The sequence below is a fragment of the Stegostoma tigrinum genome, chromosome 32 (genome assembly GCF_030684315.1).
Source record: "Stegostoma tigrinum isolate sSteTig4 chromosome 32, sSteTig4.hap1, whole genome shotgun sequence".
NCBI classification, from domain to species: Eukaryota; Metazoa; Chordata; class Chondrichthyes; order Orectolobiformes; family Stegostomatidae; genus Stegostoma; species Stegostoma tigrinum.
Genome location: NC_081385.1, coordinates 16,485,822 through 16,508,765, shown reverse-complemented (window position 1 = coordinate 16,508,765; position 22,944 = coordinate 16,485,822).

The following is a 22,944-nucleotide window of genomic DNA, read 5'->3' as shown; positions in this document are numbered from 1 at the left end:
GACTGTAACTAATCTGAAAAAGACTCATTAGTAACTCCAGTAGCAATTCCGTCTCTCATATTTTGACTTCAATGTTCATGTTTCATGTTCACATGTTTCCATTAATCTGTAGAGATTATTGAAATTATTAGGGATTTCCTGGGGTGGTAAATGCTTCTGCCAAATCTTGCTCATCCAACTGTTTTGAGATAGCAAGAGCTGCAAATGCTGGAGTCAGAGACAACACAGCGTGGAACTGGAGGAACACAGAAGGCTATAAAGGAATGAAATCCTACCAGATCTAGCCTATAGGTGACTCCAGACCCACTGTAATGTGGCTGATTCTTAACTGCCCTTTTCATTCAGTTTACAGGGCAATTAGGGATGCCCTTCATATCCCATGGAAGAACAGAGAAAAAAAGAAATCATTAACCTGATTCAGGATAGAAAGTGCAAAAAGTACACCCTTATAGTCTAGAAAGAAGTAGCAACGAAGAAAGTAGATCATTCCTGAATCTGTTCTGGTGTAGAGAGGCCAGGAATGTAATCATACTAAATTGAAGGGACTTTAACAGCCCCAGAAATAGTTCATTAGTTAGAAGGTTGTATGGTGGATCCTCATCATAGCCGCCCTGGTGAAAAATATGTCAGGTAGATTCACTGATACTGGATTAGGATCTAAAGGGCTTGTCTGATTTAGTGTATTACAGGAAAACCGCTTAGGGTTCCAACAAGAGGCTGGGTAGATGTTGTGCCTTTGAGGTTTCTTTGCTCCACAGTATTGACACTTACTCTTAATACCTGATGTCTGACCTACATTCTGTACTAGCTTCTCATATATTCCGTTCGGACTTTTGCACTTGAAGGAGTGAAAAAGTAATGCTGAATCTCTGGTGACAATGTTAAACCTCTCCTCTCAGGATTAGTCTCTGTTGCTTCTCCTCCACTCACCTTCTGAATGGATTTCTCCAAATTAAAGTACTCTTTAGACTGTAACTAATCTGAAAAGGCCCCAGCAATAATTCCAGTAACAATTCTGTCTCCCTTATTTTTGACTTTGATGTTTCATGCTCACATTTTTCCATTAATCACACCAAATTATTTTGAGATAGCAAGAACTGCAGATGCTGGAGTCAGAGACAACACAGTGTGGAATTGAAGGAACACAGCAGGCTGGACAGCATCAGAGGAGCAGGAAAGTTGACTTTTCGGGGTTGGACCCTTCTTCAGAAAATGGGCATCTATTTTTTTTTGCTTTAAGATCAAAGAAATTGACAAAGATTTGCAAAACATAATTAAAAATATTTGTTGCTTTTAAAATTTTTTTTTTAAATTTTGCTCCTTGCCACCATGAAGTTCAATTTACTCTCAAAGTCTCCAATGCTCTCCCATTGAAACTCAATGGAATCAACCCTGCAATTTATAGTTCCATGACCGTGAGTGGAAGGGTGCAATAGCAATCAAGCGCTACTGTTCCACAAGCTGTCACAGATATATAAATGACAAATTTAATTGCTAAGCTAGTTAATTTGCCTGACATTTACCACTATCTTAGATAAAATAAACTCACGCTAGTTTTATTGATGAAAAATGGAGTATTAATGGCTAATATGCTTAAACTAAAACCACTTCAAATTCCAAAATGCATTCATTGGCAAATATGATAGACAATTCCGCACAAGTGCCGCAGCTGGTAGAGCACAGGGAAAAAAGTAACAAATTCTATGGATTACGAGTCCAAATTAGAAGGGTGGAATGAGATGGCTTTCTCACAGTTCCTTTGAGCTATTTTTGGCAATGATATGTGAAAAAAACTCAATTGGTCACCAGTCAGTTGGGCCTAGGTCTTTGCTTTGTTTAGAACTTCTTTTTCTCAGTGTCTTTGAGTATCAGTTTTCCTCCACTAATAGAAGGATAGTGAGAGAGAGAGAGAGAGAGAGACCTGTCCTTGCTTGCAGACTTTCTAGATGACTGTGTGCAATGGCTCTGTCTCAATTCTATGTCAAACTGTAACTTAAAACTCCAAAAGATTTTTGCTTGGTGTTCTTTTCCCAACCCAAAGATACACGTCACCACCTTGTCTCATAAGATCCAGCTTTGCTTTCAGTTACATGACATTCAGTGAACACCACACACTTCCCCTTTTGACCTTCAATCTGTAAACAAAGACAAAGAAACAAGTGTACAAACATCCATTCCTCAGTTTTCATTTGGAAAAAAATGTAATCTTTACAATTGGTACCAGATGCAATCTTTAACTACTAAATAAGACTCATGTTCCAACTTCACAATGCTTCTAGCAAACATCTTCTCTTATGAAGTTTAAAATACTTTTTACCATTGATCTTTAAAAATTCAGTTCTGGTATATATGTGCTGCTATTTCAGCATTGATTTCCAATCTGTAAGTGCACCAAAGAGGCTGGTTGTGAGCTGTCATCTTGAACCACAACAATCCTTAGGTGTACAGGGAGACTCACAGCCTTGTTAGGGAGAGATTTCCAGTACTTTGACATGGTGATAGTGAAAGTTCTGAAGACTCTATCTGGTTGTATCTTGCCATGAGTTGCTCTGCCTAAAGTTGTGTCTGAAGATCTCCGCAAAGCTTACTGGAATCTATACTGCACTCACTGTGTTATGCGGGCAGTCAAATCAAATTTTGCAGCACTGCTCACCATGTTGTATGATGGATCCTCACCACAGTCACCATGGTGCTAATATCCTCCTTTTAGGTTGGGATCTAATGGGCCTGTCTGCAATAGTGTGGTCGATAAAAATCACTCGCTAGTCTAAAAAGAACAGATTCTTGGCTTGATAACAATCAAGTATAAATTACTTTGGTATGATAGACATTGTTCCCATGATTATGAGAGAGTAACCTAACTGTCAGGCTTATCTCCTTTGAGATCCAGGACTATTTTCCCACTCAGCAGTATTCTTGCTACATTATCATATCAGGTGGTTGTTCCAGCATTCCTTAACATTTGCCCTTTCAAAGACTTTGGAGCCTGTCATACATTAGCATTCAAAAATGAAACAAACTGTGATGAATATAGACTGATGGTTTTAATGTGGAGTTCCCTCCACATGCATATAAGTTTGTTTAAAGCCCTTACCTTTTTTATTGCCACATGCTCCTGCAACCTTTTTAAGCACCATAATGATATTAGAGAGAGACCTGATAATCTTGAATGCAGCATATCTAACACAAAAGAAAATGAAGATTTGTTTAGATGGGGCATCCAGCTATAGATGCCTATTGATTTAGAGGAACTTGTTTTTTTCAAACTAGAACAGTGTGTTTCCCTATTTTATAGACTGACTCTGTAAACATCCTCAACCTTGAATTTATTCTGCTTTCTGCTGGGTTCTCATGAATCATTGTGATTATACAGTTACACTTAATAAATATTTCATTCCATGTGTTTCTCTTAAATACATACTTGAAATGTTTGACCTTTAGCTGAGTGAAACATTAAACATCTTTCAACATTTGTGAAGTTTTTAAATGCTCACACAAAAATGAACAAAAAGTACCATGACATCCCCGGTGTTCAATACATGTCATTATTAATCCTTTGCGATAAATCAAGAAAAGCATGAATTCACCAAAGGCTCACTTGTTATTTAATCAATGGGGTTCTTGGATTTACGTTACATCAAGACTTACTCTCTAAAACTGGCAAAAGTCTAACATAAAATGAGCAAGCTACAAACATAGCCAAAGCCTCTTTTATGCTTCGTTTCCTGTCTGAATGGCATATGGAGTCCATTTTTTATTGATTTTAACCATTTATGGAAAGAAATGAGAGCTTCTGAAATTCCACAGCCACTTTGATTGGTACATTTCCCCAAACGTGCTGAAATGTTCATCTTTTGAGCTGCCGACAGCTTTTGCAAGGAAACATTTCTGTTAATTTTCAGTACAAGGGCTTTATATTTGTACTTCAGGAATAAGGTTGGGCAATAAAGGAAAACAAACAAAGGGAAATGCACAAGAACATGGAAACATAAAAGAATCAATGAGACAACTGTTAACCCTTTGGCAGCCCAAAGTTCAAGAATATGGTTGATGGCCCATAAAGGCACTTTGAGCAGACGTTTGATAAATGATCACAAAGCAAACTTATCAGCAACTTTGAAGTCATGTAATAAAAATGCAGGTGACAGATGGATTTGAAATTGACTGAGTGACAGAAAACAGAGTATTGGTTAACACCGTATTTTTTTCTGACTGGGGGAATGTACACATTGGTGTTCTCCAGGGTTCTGCCCTCCAACCACTGATTTCTTAATCAATATCAAACATCAACCAACTTCCTTTCTCCCATCCACTCTGGCTAATATGTTCAACTCCTTTCATGGAATATATTTAAATCGGAATTGTCTTGGTCACTTTCACTCTTCCAAATCTGAGTCTATTTTAATGAATTTTAACATACAGTCTTTCAATTTGTTCAAAGAACATGAGTTCACTTACATATCCTTTACAATAAATATCATACTTTTAAACATTTTTCAGACTAATCCATCATGAATAATCTTGATCTTATATACATCTTACTCACTGCCATTCATCAGTTCATGTTGTCACTAAATCACAGCATCACTTTTGACAACAAGCAAGAAACATGATCACTGATATTTCATTGTTCACTTGGGTTCCCAGGTGGACAGTTATGAGCCTTAACAGTGTATGTTAGTCAGCAAATTTATCATATACACCCTTCCCTAGCAGTGTCTATATGTATGTGGGAACGTAAGATGGTACTTATATCAAGAACCCTTGCCTAATCAAGAAGCTGAAATGAATTTGATCCCACTTACAGCTTAGATCAACTAACTCAATGTACAATAATAATGAAACATAGGGCCTTGCTGGTCTATATACTTAAATAAGTCATTAGTCATTAAATTTCCGGAATGGTCACCACTGTTTAGCTGGCATAGACTTTTGATCAAAAGCTCATTCTCCACTGTTTGCCCACAAATGACAAATTAATTGCCTCACCCACAATGCAGCCATATCCCAAGACAATGAAGAGATGAACGAAAAAGATGGTCAGAGTATTGACGGGAAACTGCTCTTCTTAATAAATGTTAACTTAGGAATGGGGTGACATGATCAACTGTTTGGGATAAGGTGTGCAAAGATTAAATGAAACATAGCAGAATAACCTGTTGGGAAATAGATTGGACCCTGGGGACATTTCTAAACTATTCCTGCAGTTCAAGCTAATTGTCAGAGTGAAATAGGAGCAAGTTTTGAAAGAGATTTTAAATCTATCTCTAGGCATTTTATAACTTAAGATCTCACTGTAGGAAACACTTAGTCCGGCCTAAATATCAATCTGCTGAAGTCACCACGAAGGACTCTCCTTCTCAACTTTTCTACTCACCTGAAGCATGGTGACCCTCAAGTTAAACCGCCACCAATCATCACTTTCTCTTTCTCTCTCTCTCTCTCTCTCTCTCTCTCTCTCTCCCCAACTATACTGAGACAGCAGCCCTACGGACTATGGCAACTTATATATGAATCTTTCCCTAAGCATTTACTGAGATACTGCTTTGCTATCCACCAGAACTTAACAAATTTAAAATTCATAGATTAAAAGAGTGGTTCAGGTCAGGAGGAGACTATTTAGTCCATCGTGTCAGTAGACCTTGTCCGAAGACCAATCCAGATGGTGCAACTCTCTAGCACTTTCTACCATTCCTGCAACTTTTTCTTCCTTCAGTATTTATCCAAACGCATGCTGAAAGCTCCTATTGAATCCCTCACCATGCCACCAGGCAGTACAGTTGAAATCCTAACCAAACTTTGCATAAGATATCTTTATGTGACCTCCAGATCTTTTGCCAATTTGTGTCCTCTGATTATTGACTCTTCAGCGATCAGAAATAATTTCTCTTTATTAACTCTTTGAGGCCGTTGCTACTTTTAAAAGTCTCAGTCAAATCTCCACTGCGCCTTCCTTGCTCAATGGGATAAAACTCCAGCTTTTGTGGCCCTTCAACTGAATGGCAATCTCTCATTACAGGAGTCGTTCCTGTAAATCTCTTTATCAACGTCACCAAAGCTTAGATGTATTTCTTAAAATTTGGTGCACAGATGGACAAAATACTGGAGCTGAGGTCAAGCAAGTGTTTTATTTGATTTACATAACTTCCTGGTTTTTGAACATTATGCCTCTATAAAATCCAGGATCACATACAATTAATTAATGATTTTGTTACACCTTCTGGTTTTGGTTTGAGGGTAATTTGCACGGTGATCATACATTCAAAGTCTGGCGATATAGACTAATAACCCAGATACATCGGTTTTAATCACCAAACAAAAAGAAAACCCCTATGGTCTGTGGATGTTGGAAATCAAGAACAATACAGAAAGTCCTGGAAATACTCAGCAAGTCTGGAAACATCTGCAGGGAGAAAGCAGAGTCACAGAGGTGTAGAGCACAGAAACAGAACCTTCGATCCAACCATGCTGACCAGATATCCTAAATTAATCTAGTACCATTTGTCAGCTTTTGACTCATATCCCTTTAGACACTTCCTATTCATGTACCCATCCAGATGCCTTTTAAATATTGTAATTGTACCAGCCTCCACCACTTCCTCTGGCAGTTTGTTCTGGACGCGCAACACCCTCTGTGTGATACGCTTGCCCTTTAGGTACATTTTACATCTTCCCCCTCTCACCTTAGATCTGTGCCCTTTTACTTTGTACTCAAAATGATTAACATTTAACAAGAGTTAATGTTTCAGGTCCAGAGGCAAACTGGAAGAATAGCATATTATTTGCTGTGTGGGATGCTGCAGTCTTCAGGACTCACTACCAGGCCCAATAATTTTAGGGCCTGAGCATCTTCTCCCATGTCTTTACCCCAACCTTGATACACCAGGCCTTGTCACAACATGGACTTCTACCACTACCAACCAATCCAGAAATAGTCCCAATTAGCAACTGTTGATTCCTCCAAGCTGACCTTTACACATTCTTTTCTCTGTCCAACTGTTTTTCTCTTTCTTTGGGCTCCATCTCCACCTCTTGTTTACTTATCTCCTCCCCACAACCCCATCTTCAGCAAAGATATCCACAGCTACAATTAGTTCTGAAGAAGGTTGACTGCACCCAAAACGTTAACTCTGCTTTTTCTTCACAGGCGCTGCTAGACTGTTGGGTCTTCCACCAATTTCTGTTTTGGTTGCATCAGTTTTAATTCCACCTCAGCTATTGATGACTTTAAATTTAATTAATTAACTAATTCTAGTATAAAAGGTAATGTCACTACTGGTGACCTTAAAACTACCAGATTGTTCTAAAAATCCATCTGATTCATTCAGTTTATTCTTTGGGAAAGAAAATCAGCAATCATTGCTCAGTTTGAACTGATTTTAGATTCACAACAATGTGGCTGATTTGGAACTACCTGGAGGACTCAGCTAATAAGTCATTCAGATGTTTTAAAAGTTGTATTTTCAGGGGAGAAACAAATGCAGAATGAATGGACCTGGCCACCAAAGCTACCATCCTTTCAATAATTAAATAAATGTATCCTGTCACCTTGAAAAATTAGGAAATAAGTTTATCAATTCCTTAAATTGCATTGCGTTTCTGAATATAATCATATTGAAAATCCTAAACGTTAATTCCCTTCATGTTAGCAGTGAAGCACATAACAATTGGTCAAGAGGAAGGATATATAAATAGAAAATATTTCCACTGGTTGGCGATTCTAAAGCTAGGAGCATTGCCTAAGATTTAGGGGAAGACCATTCAGGAGAGATATTAGGGAGTTAAATGATAGATGTCTGGAACTCACTCCCATAAATGGCTGCTGGATCCAATGTTAATTTTAAATCTGAGATAGACACATTAATGCGAAACAGAGGTATTAAGGAATATGGGCCAAAGGCAGGTAAATGGAGTCAGGCCATGAATCAGCTGTGATCTCACTGAATGGTGGAACAGGCTTGATGGACTGAATGGCCTACTCCTGTTCCTGTGTTCCTATTAACAGGGCACAAGAATAAATCATAAACCACAGCTTTATCTTGTAGATCAGTGCTGATAATCGCTCTTGAGTCTTAAAGTAAAACTCACTGAACTCCATGTATTTCATCGTATAGGCTATAGAAGTAACAAAAATGGTTATAATTCTTTTTCTTTTTACAACGTTGTTGTTATGGCTTTATCCTTTAACAATTGAGTACCTGGGAATGATTTAAAGACAAAATTCCTTAGCATAGTTATTATGAAAAATGAAGCTCATGTGCTTCCTTACTGACATCTAATCCTCAAAATGAGATCCTAGTTTTGGAATCATCCCAAGAAATGTTTATTTGTATACATTGTACCTGATACTGAATAACACTGAAGTATTTTGCTCCTAGGCACTTTCTTAAGTTTAGCGTACAAAAAAGTTATGCATTTCACAATGTTTACAACTCAAAAAATGAAACCATTAATAAATACACACTATGTCTTTCTCATGGTATTGCTCACCATGAGTCAGGTGACATGGATTTATAAAGTCAAAGTGCCTTCTTACTGTATAACTGGAAATACCTTCAAAATTATAGAACCTGTAAGTTCTCAGGGCTTCACACAAATCAAAACACCTTAGACGATACAGTTGAGAGTCCATTTCCTGCAATGCTTTGCCCATTGATGGATAGTGAAATGTGTGCAGTGAGCCCACCATTTCCTACTAAACCTTTAACATAAAGACAAGTCCAATTCTGTATATTTTCACAAAGTAAAATCACAAGTTCATTATATATAAAAAGTTAGGCATTCATTTGTGTTGTCTCTTTGTAACCAAATGATGTCCCACAGCACTTTAATGTCAAGGAAGGATATTTGAAGTGATGCAGTGATGGGAATGCAAGTGCCAATAATCGCACAGAAAGCTCCATCATCTGAAAATGTGATCATAATTACAAATCTGTTCTTGCCATGTTGATTGAGGGGCACATATGAATGAGGACACTAGGGATAGCTCTCCTCGTCTTCTTTGTACATCCACCAGAGAGGACAGTGGTACAGCTTTGCATTCACACCTCATCCCTCAGGAATGCATCTGCCTTGATATTTGTGGTTAAATCCTTGATGAGGTTTGAACCCACAATCATTTGACTCAATGACAAGAGGTGTAATCTTTCTGGGGCCTGGCCAGATGCTTTAGAAGGGCAGGGCAGGAGAGATGTGTAATTGGGAGTGAAGCATATATTCAGTTGCCTGGGTCCCGACCTGAAACGTCAGCTTTCCTGCTCCTCTGATGCTGCCTGGCATGCTGTGTTCCTCCAGCTCCACAATGTGTTATCTCAGTCTCCAGCATCGGCAGTTCTTACGATCTCTGAGCATGTAATAAATGTCTTGGCATTAAGGTCTCAGACTCTTTTCGGTGGGCTGGTTTTCCCAACCTTCCCATTTTGCACTTATTCACAGCTATTAAAGCTATAAAACACATAAAGAACTCAGACGAGAATCTTGTTTGTCAACAAGAAACATGTATATTCACAAGCTTGAAAATTTATATGACACATGTACCTAGCAGAAGATTCTTTGCCTCAAAACTTCAGTGAGTACAAACCCCATTTGTAACTTGCCTCCTTCATAAACATGCCATTTCACTATGCAAGTGCTTATGGTTTGAAGGGTTAATTTTGACCTGGCAAAAAGCCAAGCTAGGCAGACAAAAAAAAACAGTGGATGCTAGAAATCAGAAGCAAAAGCAGGAATTGCTGGAGAAACTCAGCTGGTCTGGCAGCATCTGTGAAGAGAATGCAGAGTTAAAGTTTTGGGTCCAGTGACCCTTTTTCCAAACTGAAAGGCAGACACACTGGCAGATGCCAGGACTTCTGACTGAGGTGGGCCAGTGAAGCTGAATTCAAATGGGAACTCAACTCAAAAAGCTGAGATAAATGTGGACGAGGTATAAAGGAACAGTAGGGAATAGAATCTAAAAGATATGGTTTTGGGAGTCACTGGAAATATCCTGAGGAATGGAGGGAGGAAACGGGAATATAGCGGGGACAATCATTGTGTTCAGAACAAAGAGGGCAAGGTAGGGTGGCAGTTTTAGGGGGGGAAACACAGTGGATAATTTGATAGGCTGAAAAGATGGACCAAGATGGTGAATTGAATGAGGGGTATTGTAAGGCTAAGCCTGGACATGGAGATCCGAATGGGAGTGAAAAAGGAGCAGGTGCAGGAATGTCAAGAGAGCTAGTGAGATAACCATTAAGTCACAGAGAAAGATTGTTGAATATCAGAGGAAATGCTGGAGCAAAGTAATAGACCATCTATGGAAATGGAGTGGGCAGGCACTGGTGTGTTTGTGGATAGTAGAGGATGAAAGAACCAAATAAAAAATTGAAACCATCACTTTTCTTCTAAATTGGCTCAGGGAAGAAACCTCACTATGCATGGGATGGGCCTAGTATCTGGCAGCTTGTGATCTTGCGCAGCACAGACACACCTAATCGTGAGCAGTGAAACAACAAATGAAAAGTCCTATTGCTCATGCACTCAGCATTGAAAAGAAGCACTCACTGCAGAACAAAAGCGAGAAAGTTCTATTGAATTCTAACCCAACACTTTACCATAGCCCGTAATACAGTTAATTCCCAGAAGGAGAGCATTCAAGTTTCACCAACATTGGTGATGGAGGTAAGGAAGTTGGGGGAAGCAGTTTTTATGCATGTAGCTGTGGTGAAGTATCCATTGGCTCCAACTCTGAAAATGGAATGGCATGGGTTCAAACTTTAAGATCTTTATAAAAGATCTTAAAGTAAGGGAACACTTAGGAGGCAGCGATCATAATATGGTAGAGTTCAGTCTGCAGTTTGAAAGAGAGAAGGCAAAATTGGATGTAATGGTGTTACAGTTAAATAAAGGCAATTACAGGGGCATGAGAGAGGAACTGACGAAAATTGACTGGAAGCAGAGCCGAGAGGGGAAGACAGTAGAGCAACAATGGCAGGAGTTTCTGGGTGTAATTGAGGACACAGTACAGAGGTTCATCCCAAAGGAAAGAAAGGGTATCTGGTGGAGGTGGTGGTGATTAGGCTGACAAAGGAAGTCAGGAAATGTATCAAAGAGAAAGAGGCAGCCTATAAAGTGGCCAAGAGCACTGGGAAATCAGAAGATTGGGAAGGCTACAAAAACAAACAGAGGATAACAAAGAGAGAAATAAGGAAGGAAAGGATCAAATATGAAGGTCGGCTAGCCAGTAATATTAGAAAATAAAAGTTTATTTCAATACATAAGAAACAAACGAGAGGCAAAAGTAGATACTGGGCTGCTCCAAATTGATGCTGGAAGGCTAGTGATGGGAGATAAGGAAATAGCTGAAGAACTTAATAAGTACTTTGCATCAGTCTTCACAGTGGAAGACATGAGTAGTATGCCAACAATTAAGGAGAGCCAGGGGGCACAGCTGAATATGGTAGGCATTACGAAAGAGAAAGTGCTAGAAAAGCTAAAAGGTCTAAAAATTGATAAATCTCTTGGCCCCAATGGGCTACATCCTAAAGTTCTGAGGGAGGTGGCTAAGGAAATAACGGAGGCCTTGGTTGTGATCTTTCAAAAGTCACTGGAGTCAGGGAAAGTCCCAGATGAGTGGAAAATCGCTGTTGTAACCGCCTTGTTTAAGAAAGGATCAAGACAAAAGATGGAAAGTTACAGGCTGATCAGCCTAAACTTGGTTGTTGGTAAAATTCTAGAATCCATCGTTAAGGATGAGATTCCTAAATTCTTGGAAGTGCAGGGTTGGAATAGAACAAGTCAGCATAGATTTAGTAAGGGGAGGTGGTGCCTGACAAACCTGTTAGAATTCTTTGAAGAGGTAACAAGTAGGTTAGACCAGGGAAACACAGTAGATGTTATCTATCTAGACTTCCAAAAGACCTTTGATAAGGTGCCTCACAGGAGGCTGCTGAGTAAGGTGACAGCCCATGCTGTTTGAGGTGAACTATGGCTTGGATTGAGGATTGGCTGTCTGACAGAAGGCAGAGAGTTGGGATAAAAGGCTCTCTTTTGGAATGGCAACTGGTGACAAGTGGTGTCCCGCAGGGTTCAGTGTTAGGGCCGCAGCAGTTCACTTTATATATTAATGATCTTGATGAAGGGACTAGGGGCATTCTGGTGAAGTTTGCCGATGATATGAAGATAGATGGACAGGCAGGTAGTACTGAGGAAGTGGGGAGGGTACAGAAAGATTTAGACAGTTTAGGAGAGTGGTCCAGGGAATGGCTGATGAAATTCAATGTGAACAAATGCGAGGTCTTGCACTTTGAAAACAAAATACAGGCATTGACTATTTTCTAAATGGTGGGAAAATTTACAAAGCAGAAGTACAAAGGGATCTGGGAGTGTTGGTCCAGGATTCTCTAAAGGTTAACTTGCAGGTAGAGTCCATGATTAAGAAAGTGAATGTAATATTGCCATTTATCTCAAGAGGATTGGAATATAAAAGCAGCGATGTGCTTCTGACACTTTAGAAAGCTCTAGTCAGGCCCCATTTAGAATACTATGTCCAATTTTGTGCCCTACACCTCAGGAAGGACATACTGGCCCTGGAGCGTGTCCAGCGGAGATTCACACGGATGATGCTCAAATGGTAGGTTTAATGTACAATGAACGGCTGAGGATCCTGAGATTGTATTCATTAGAGTTTAGAAGGTTGAGGGGAGATCTAATAGAAACTTACAAGATAATGCATGGCTTAGAAAGGGTGGGCGCTAGGAAGTTGTTTCCGTTAGGCAGGGAGACTAGGACCCATGGGCACAGCCTTAGAATTAGAGGGGGTAAATTTAGAACGGAAATGAGGAGACATTTCTTCAGCGAAAGAGTGGTGGGCCTGTGGAATTCATTGCCACAGACCACAGTGGAGGCCGGGACGTTAAATGTTTTCAAGGCAGAGATTGATAAATTCTTGATCTCACAAGGAATTAAGGGCTAAGGGGAGAGTGTAAGGAAGTGGAGTTGAAATGCCCATCAGCCATGATTAAATGGCGGCGTGGACTCGATGGACCGAATGGCCTTACTTCCATTCCTATATCTTATGCTCTTATGGAAACCAAGAAGCAGTGTGTTCCAAAGATATAATGAAGGCCACCAGGAATCAGGCTTGGCTAATTGCTACATTTATGTAAAGTTATGTAAACATCAAAGCTGGATCTGACTGTTCATGGCAGCTGACACCCAATCCATGGAGGCAGCCACGTACACATAAACTGCAGCCATTTTTGATGGTGTGTCCTTGTGCCATGCAAGCCTTTGGTAAGAAGCTATCAGTTGTGTTCATTCCCCTAATTATGAAGAAAAGGCAGTGAACTGATGTGCATGAACTTCTGAGTTTTGTAGGTCCATTCATCTTTTAAGAGTGAACTATTTAAGAGTGAACCATAGGATATCAGAGCAGAATTCGGCCATTAGGACAATCAAGTCTGCTCTGCCTGGCATCAGACTAACAGGTATTACAATCATAGTGCAAGCAATGCTACCTTGCTGGTTAAAACAAAATGACAGACATTGATTGCAAGTGAGGCAGCTGCTGGAGATGCCTGGCACCAAATCTCAGCTGTGACAGTCCTCTGCAATGACTACTTATATATTCATTCACACTTGTCATAACATGAAACATTGAGACGTTGGGGACACATAACCTGGAAGACCACGGTAGATCATTTACCCAATTGAGGCACTAGAGACAGATGTCAAAAAGTTGTATCCACTTATACTACTATCAAAACATCTCATTCAAGTATGCCACCTGCAATACAGTTGTCATCCTAAGTTATGACCTCAAGCTCAGGATTTGAATCTATAACTTCAGACACATCAGCATGCTTATGTATTCTACAAACTGAGCAATTACTACTTACATAGATGCTTTCTCAACATCCAGTTATCACGTGCCTCAACATTAATCTACAATATTAACACTTTTGGTTATACTCAACTTTATAACTGAATCAAATAAGTAATCTATCCAATCATAGTATTTCAGTGTATTAAACCATTTGCTAATCACCTCTGCAGTTCAGAATCCTTGTTCCAAACAAAGAACTTGAACTGTGAATTCCAAGTTAAAGACGAAATGTACACCAATTATCTGATTTTTAATGTTTAATTGAATGGAATCAATGCTCTGCCAACATTCACCTACAAACAGCTGTACAAGTAAGGAGTGCAATTATACTTGTGGTCATGACGCTCTTAAATTTTTTAGAGTAAATTCTACATAACTGACTCTGATTATATGAGTGTACTGCAAAAAATCTGCAAATTAGCACTTTTATTCAATGTTATGGAACTGTTGGCCAGGCACATTCCACCTTGACATAAAAAACAGAATTACTGAAACCACACATCAAATCAAAGAGACCTGCAAGAAAAAGTACATTATTGTTTGTGAATTTGCATCAGAACTGACAATGGCCCTTCAGTACAAAGGTCTTATATGGTGAATAGAAGAGGACTGGGAGCCAAATTGATAAATGGGAAATGACAGGGAACTTTTTCTAATTGTTATCACTTCTTGCTGTCCATAGTAAGCATTAACATATATTAAAGTGGATTTCTATTTAGGATGCAAAAACTGTAGCTGTGCTCAGCTATTTGTTAAAAACACTTGAGTCTTTCATCATCAACTGATGATTAACCATTGCTTTGAAATGAAGAGAAGATTCAATTGTTCTGCACACAAGTAACATCACAATTTAAATAACTAATTCTCTCTTGACCGATCTGCAATTACTGCTACTCTAGTCAAGATAGGTGGTGAAGAATAGAACTAATCAAAGTTATAAATACTGCACCTATGAAATTTTATTTACAAAGGCACACATTGCAAACATGCTGCTCAAAACCCATCAACCAGAGTTTCAGTCTGCTTCTTGTAATACCATGGTTAATGACGCCCTACTGAATACAATTAAACATTGAATTAATACATTTAAGAAAATATAGTTAACAAATGATTCACCAATCAAATCAGTCCATAGAAGGATAAAATTCCTGATCTTGATGGAGGGTAATAACAAATGTGAAATTTTATGATGCATGCATGAAAATACCTAAACCCTTTTGCAAATCTGTAATATTTTCTTTACAACATACTTTCCAGCCTATCTTTGTATTATCTACAAATTTAGCTCCGTGTCTTTGCTCCCCTCATCTAAGTCATTCATGTAAATTGCAAACGTTTGAGGCTACGATATAGCTGCCAAGGGACTACATTTTGCCAATTAGCCAAAGGCCCATTTATACATATTTTCTGTTTTCTGCCATCCAGTCAACATTCTATCCATGTTCATTTGTTGCCCTCACACCATGAGCTTATAGTTTTCTTAACTACCTTTGATAAGGCAACTTTTCAAATGTCATATGGAATTCCAAATACAATGTATCTACTGGCTCCCTTTATCCACAACTTGCATTACTCCTTCAAATATGACTAATAAATTGGTTGAACATGATTTTCTCTTCAGAAAACCATACTCGCTCTTCCTAATTACTTTAGGTTTTTCTAAGTGGGCAGTGATAACCACTTTAATAACAAAGTGTGAAGCTGGATGAACACAGCAGGCCAAGCAGCATCTCAGGAGCGCAAAAGCTGATGTTTCGGGCCTAGACCCTTCATCAGAGAGGGTCTCTCTGTCTAGGCCCGAAACGTCAGCTTTTGTGCTCCTGAGATGTTGCTTGGCCTGCTGTATTCATCCAGCTCCACACTTTGTTGTCTTAGATTCTCCAGCATCTGCAGTTCCCATTATCAGTGATAACCACTTTAATGCTCAATTCTATCACCTTCCCATGACTGATATCAAGGTACCTGGTCTATCATTTCCTGTACTCTGCCTCTCTTCCTTCTTGAATGGGGTGTGGGGGTGGGTTATATTTGTTAATTTCCAATCTGATAAAACCTCAACAAAATAGTGGACAACCAATGCTCATCAGTCACCTTTTTAGACCCTCGGAAAGAGTCTATCTAGACCTATAGACATGGGGTTTACCTAGTGATTGGAATTTGGCTAAGCTCCTATGTCCCTTCTACTTCCTTATTTACAGTAATCACTGGGATGGTTTTTCATACCTTCTATTGTGCAGATAGAAACAAAGTTTGGCTCATGTACCATTCCTTTATTATCAATTAATAATTCCCCATTCTTAGCTTCTAGAGTACCAAGGATTAAAATCAGTATCTATATTTACATTTACATCTAGATCCCTCTCATACACTAATTTGTTCATCCTAGTTATCGTTTTGCTTATTCTCTGTCGTTCTTCACATTCAATCATCTGATCTGCCACTCATCACTACACAGGTGTATTTTTTTTCCTTAAATGTGGTGATTTCCCTATCTTTTTCAGTTTACACAGATGGGTGGTCGTCCCTTCAGAATTCTTTACTAAGTTGAAAGTATTCTGAAACATCACCTTAACAGTCTTTCACTGTTCCCTCTGTTTATTTATCCCCTAAGCTAGTATGCTAGTTCAATTCAGCTAGCTCATTTTTCATGCACAAATGGTAGTTTAAAGTATTGGCAAAGATCTGTAGCTCAGGTTGTGGATGACATTGTTGACATGCTCGCTGAGCTGGCTTGTTTTTATTTAGACATTTCGTCACCATGCCAGGTGATGTCATCAGTGGAGCCTCAGATGAAGCAACTTTATTCTACTCCACTTGGAATTTATATTCACCATAACGGACCAGACAGTATAAATTCCAAGCTGAGTAGAATAACGTCACTTCATCTGAGGCTCCACTGTGTCACCTAGGATGGTGACGAAACGTCTGGACAAAAGCAAGCTAGCTCAGCGAGCATGTCAGCAACCACAAATGGTAGCTCTTAATGAAGCTTAGGATATTAGTCTTAGACCTGATACTCTCCTTTTCAAACTGGATATAAATGTCGATCCTATTATAATCATTGTTACTTAGGGGTGGCTTTTTTTGACAACTTGAATTAATCCTATTATATTAAACAATGCTAAATCTAATAAAAGCTGTTCCCTGGTCAGTTCCAGACCTTGCTTCTCTGAGAAGCTATCTTGAAAGCATTTGAGGTACTCCTTGAGCAGTTTACAACTGCCAATTTGATTTTCGCAGTTTCGGTATAGATTAAAGTCATCCATGATTATTTCTGTCCTTTTATCACAGGTAATTTATGTACTTTATCCTACATTGTGCTATTGTTAGGGGATGTTATTAATTCTTAAGCTGATATTATTACCAGACAAGTCAGATCCCAGACTGGAATCTGCCCTGATCATATTTTGATTTGTTCTGACATTAACAAAGTGATCTCTCACTGAAACCTAAAGCACAATGCTGTAAGTCTTGCTTTGTCAATAAAGAAGGCCTCACTGAAGTCAAGGCAACTGCATCTCTTATAGGGAAGCTGCACTTGGCAAGGAATACCTTTGAAGAAAGAAGTGGCAGATGAAGCTCCCATTTTCTCTGTTGCTACTTTGAAAACCATCGCATAGGTAATGGCTAAAAAGAGGAAGCACCGCTCCCCTGGTCATTGAAGTATCCTCAATGAAATGTCATTTCATACACTGTAGCAGCTGGTTACATGTTTGAATACTAAGGTCAAAGCATACAACACACGTGTTAAGTAAATAAATGTTAATTATACAAACAGACAGAATGGAGTTGAAAGTTTTCTTTGTCCTTGATCTGATGTTGCTCTCAACTTTTGTGGTTAAGTGAGGGTAACACCCTCTAGACTGGACAGAACAAAAATGATGTGATGTAATAAAGATAGCGGCAATGCAGAACTGTTGATCTATTGAGTATGGGATTGATGATGATCATGATTGGTCATGGCAAACTACTCTTTGGGGATATGTCAGTTCAGAAAACAGATGATGGATACGAATCTCATTCATCCGCCTCCGCACGCTGCTCTTCTTACACATTGAGGTGATGGATGGAGCAAGATGCCCACGATGGTAAAGTTAGGTACATGATCACAAACCTAGAAATATGACCAGCAGTGCCCTGCAAAATTCCTCCTGAGGCATTAAGAAGCAGACTTTTGAATTTGGCTGCAACTTTTAACACGGAAACCCTTTGCTCTCGGCATTTGGACCATAAGAGAATAAGTATTTGAATTGCTTATTACTGGCACAAACTATATTCCAAACACAGATGCAGCTGGGATTAAAACCGCAAACACATGTGGATCCAGTGAACGTCATAACTGCCTTGTTCTTGGCGTCAGCACCAAACACAGGAAACAACTAAATAGATTAAATGTGTCGTAATTCTTCAGTACACCAACAACAAACATAATGTGCACTGGTCTGTCTTGGCAACATTTGACTGGCTTGATATAACTACAATCAATTCTTCAGACAATTGACTTTACCACAACAGGATGGAGCCATTGCCCCACCACGCCCCTATAAGTGATCACTTTTCTGTTCTCAAAACAAAGCCAGGAGGGGAATGTAAGGAATTTGATCAATGCTTTCCTCTACATTTTTCTGGAAGAAGATATGAACCAGGCTGTTCAAGCTCAGAATAAAGCAGCCAGATAATCGGATGATAGTTGGCTTGTGAGATTCAAAACAAAGTTTAAGTATAAGTATTCTTTGGAACAACTGTTGTATTAATCTTTTCTTAACTGCTATAACATTTTAAACAGTCCATTCCATTTCAGATGACATGCTGATTTTCCAAATGTCAAAACAGTTACCAAAATTGGTGGGAAAATTGCAAGAACCACCCAACAGAATGTTTCAATTGTCTGACTGTCAATTATGTTTTCAGGAAGAGAGGTTTGCGTATTTTTCTTGACTTCAGAATGTTTCAAAGCCCTTTGCAATCAATAAGGTACTTTTGAAGTGCAGTCACTCATAAAGTACTGGAAACATAGCGATTGGTTTATATTCAATATGGTCCTATACAATATGTGCATCAACTGACAATCAAGAAGATAAAATTTTGTAGAATGAGAAGTTACCACATCAGCTGAAACAAACACTTTAATATTGCATCAGAAATAATGGGAACTGCAGACGCTGGAGAATCCAAGATAACAAAGTGTGAAGCTGGATGAACACAGCAGGCCAAGCAGCAGCTCAGGAGCACAAAAGCTGATGTTTTGGGCCTGGACCCTTCATCAGAGAGGGGGATGGGGAGAGGGTTCTGGAATAAATAGGGAGAGAGGGGGAGGCGGACTGAAGATGGAGAGAAAAGAAGATAGGTGGAGAGGAGAGTATAGGTGGAGAGGTAGGGAGGGGATAGGTCAGTCCAGGGAAGACGGACAGGTCAAGGAGGCGGGATGAGGTTTGTAGGTAGGAAATGAAGGTGCGGCTTGAGGTGGGAGGAAGGGATAGGTGAGAGGAAGAACAGGTTAGGGAGGCGGGGGATCGAAGATGGGGAGAAAAGAAGAGAGGAGAGTATAGGTGGGGAGGTAGGGAGGGGATAGGTCAGTCCAGGGACGACAGACAGGTCAAGGAGGTGGCATATTCCACTTGGGAACCCTGTAGCCGAATGGTATCAATGTGGACTTCACAAGCTTCAAAATCTCTCCTTCCCCCACTGCATCCCAAAACCAGCCCAGCTCGTCCCCTCCCCCCACTGCATCCCAAAACCAGCCCAGCCTGTCCCCGCCTCCCTAACCTGTTCTTCCTCTCACCTATCCCTTCCTCCCACCTCAAGCCGCACCTCCATTTTCTACCTACCACCTCATTCCGCCTCCTTGACCTGTCCGTCTTCCCTGGACTGACCTATCCCCTCCCTACCTCCCCACCTATACTTTCCTCTCCACCTATCTTCTTTTCTCTCCATCTTCAGTCCATCTTCCCCTTTCTCCCTATTTATTCCAGAACCCCCCTCTCTCTTGAAGGGTCTCGGCCCGAAACGTCAGCTTTTGTGCTCCTGAGATGCTGCTTGGCCTGCTGTGTTCATCCAGCTTCACACTTTGTTACCTCTAATATTGCAGTTCACTGAACAAAACAGATTTTGCTTTTACACGTCACTTAATTGAATGCTGTACAGGCCAATATCATCCTCATTCAATTATTCCAGCTCATTTGAGACATCCTGTCCTGGCACTGGAAAAAACTAAACACAGCTTACAAGACTCCCTTGTAAGTAAGTTCCGTGAGTCCATTGGTTTTGCAAAAATTCACTCTCTAGCCTTGTTGCAATCAGGACAACTCAAACTGAGTCACTGTTGTGCCAGCCTTGGTTGAGGTGATGATACTCTGAGTCATAAGGTTGAGGGTCCAAGTCTCATTTTAGAGACTAGAGTATTAAATCCAGACTGGCACTTCCATTCAGTGCTGACTGAGTGCTAAATTGTTGTAGGTGATATCTCTTGCATGAGACATTAAATTGAGCCCCTCCTTGGTGGTTATTGAAGATGCCAATAAAAAGGGGAGTGCTCTCAGTGTGCCAACCAAATAATAAACATCAACAATATCTAAAACAGATATTGTCATCAATAATACAGTTGCTATTGATTAGTCCTTGCTCGGCACAAATTGGCCGCTACAAAATTTATATTGCAACAGTGACTGCACTTTCAAGCAATGAGTTATTTGTGGAATGGCCTGGTGTCGGTTACCACATAAATGCAAGACCTTTCTTTATTATATAATGGAAAATAATTATGGATTGGAGTAGCAAATACTGGTTCATTGCCAGCAAGAGAGGAGTGCAACAAGGCCCACCTGCATTGCGAAGGAAAACAATACCCATGGGAAGCCAAGTGATGTGAGGTTGATGCGCCTGACGTTGCTTAACTACAGGATAAAGGCAGTCTTACAACAACAGCTGGGAACTTGGGGAAACACAAAGTCTTCATTGTGTGACAGCATATTTTACTGGTGAGATAATGTACTCAAATTTGTTAAGGTTATTAAAACTCTTGAATATTTCTTCAGTGCTGTTTTAATAAGCAAGAAGCTAACTTACGTAAAGTTGTGTTTTGCTGCCAAGAGCATTACAGTAGAAGGTTCCCATTCAAGGAGAATTACAGTTGGTGTCAATGAATGGAGGACATTCCTTAGCAGAGGCATTTTTTCAGGCAACAAAGGTCATGCTATTTATTTAGAAAAAGTTACATTTTGCCCACAATGAAGTTACGAAGAATGGAACGCTTCTCTAGAATTTGGATCAAGCATCTGTATATAGCACTTCTAAGTAAAATATAACATACATTTGATGCAGGCTAAAACTCTGACATTCACAAGTATGCCATAATCAAAATCTAAAGCATCTCCTTCTGCATTAGCATCAAATTTCTATGTCTCTCTGCTGCCAACTTTGAATTGGCACTAACATGGCCAAATCGGCACCAATCATATTTTTGCAGGTTCACTAGTCATATATTAAATCTACCCAAAATAATTTCACATTGACCTGGTACAAAATGTTACTTGCTTCGTTGGATTTTGGATTAAACACAATCATTAATGTCTAAACAGCACTAATACATTTCAATTTGACCAATCCCAAATTCCACTGGTGAGCCATTCCTTTGTTTGGAGCTACTACTATCCCACCTTGTTCTCTTATTATCTTAGTCCAAGGAACACTGGTGAGGAAGGACATCTCAAAAGCAACAACTGGTGTACCTTTAAACAAACTATAAACCTAATGGAAGGGCCACAACTGGCTGTTTTTTACATGGAAGACTCAAATACAGTCCATGTGTCTCACACTAATGGCTCTAAGTAAAGCTCCTTGCATACATAGTGTTCACATTCACTTCCCTCTCCCCTGCTACAGCACCTCCTCTCATCCTCATTGTGAAAGGAGGTTGACAACCTGACAGCTGAATAATGAATATAAATCTTCAACAATGTTGATGTAACCCCGTGTTAGGATACTGCATGCAGACATCTTCAGCTATAGGTGCTGAGTACACAATCCTGTTCAGCATCCTCTTGAGGTTCTCAATGTCACAGGAGCCCAGTTGAATCACTTCATTCCAAACGACATTGGCGAATGGCTCAGCTAAGCTCAGCATTAATCATGAGTAATGACAACATGAGAGTTGAGGTGCTAAAGACTAGTATGCCAAAACTTGCCACCTCACTAGCCCAGCTGCTCCAGTACAACATTGCAATGGTTGATGCTAACATTTGTAATACAGAAAAAAATCTTAACCCTAATTCTTTCATATGCTGCCCCATCAGCCTCCTTTTAATCATCAGGAAAAATTTGGTAGGAATCACTGATAACACAGCGTAGAGCTGGAAGAACACAGCAGGCCAGGCAGCATCAGAGGAGCAGGAAAGTCGACATTTTGTGTTGGGACCATTCTGAAAAATTTCAGACTCCAGCAACAGCAGTTCTTACTATCTCTGGTAGGAATCACCAGTTAGTATGAAAGGTATTGAGAAAAGGGATAAGCAGAAGTGTAAGACTCATTACATAGTGATCATTTGCTCCTAAATAATAACATTTGAAATAAGCGCTGTATCCAAGACACTGGACAGACCAGATAAAATCTGGATCACTCAGTATAAAATTGCTATTATCATATATATGATAGGCACGCCACATTAATGGGACAATCTGTGGATTCAATCACAGTCTTTTGAATTGCAAGCAATCAACTCATCAAAAGCAATTAAGTTAATGTTTGTGACAGAGCTATATGAAGGAAAGATTTGACGGCATCTTAATTTAGCAGCACTCCTTGGTTGCACATAAATCCGCTGGCATGTCTATTGCCTATAATTTCTAATGCTCCAGGACAGAATCCCACGTGAGAACATCAGCATAAAGATCATGCTGACATTCCTGTGCAGCACTGAAGGAGCGCCACACTGCTGGGGGTACTGTCTTGCTGATGAGATTCTGAACCAATGATCCTTCTGCTTGCCTGAGTGGATGTCAAAGAACCAGTGACATTATTTTTAAAAAAACAGTCAAGTTATTCAAAACTGAAACTTATCCCTTAATTAACATTCTAAAAATCA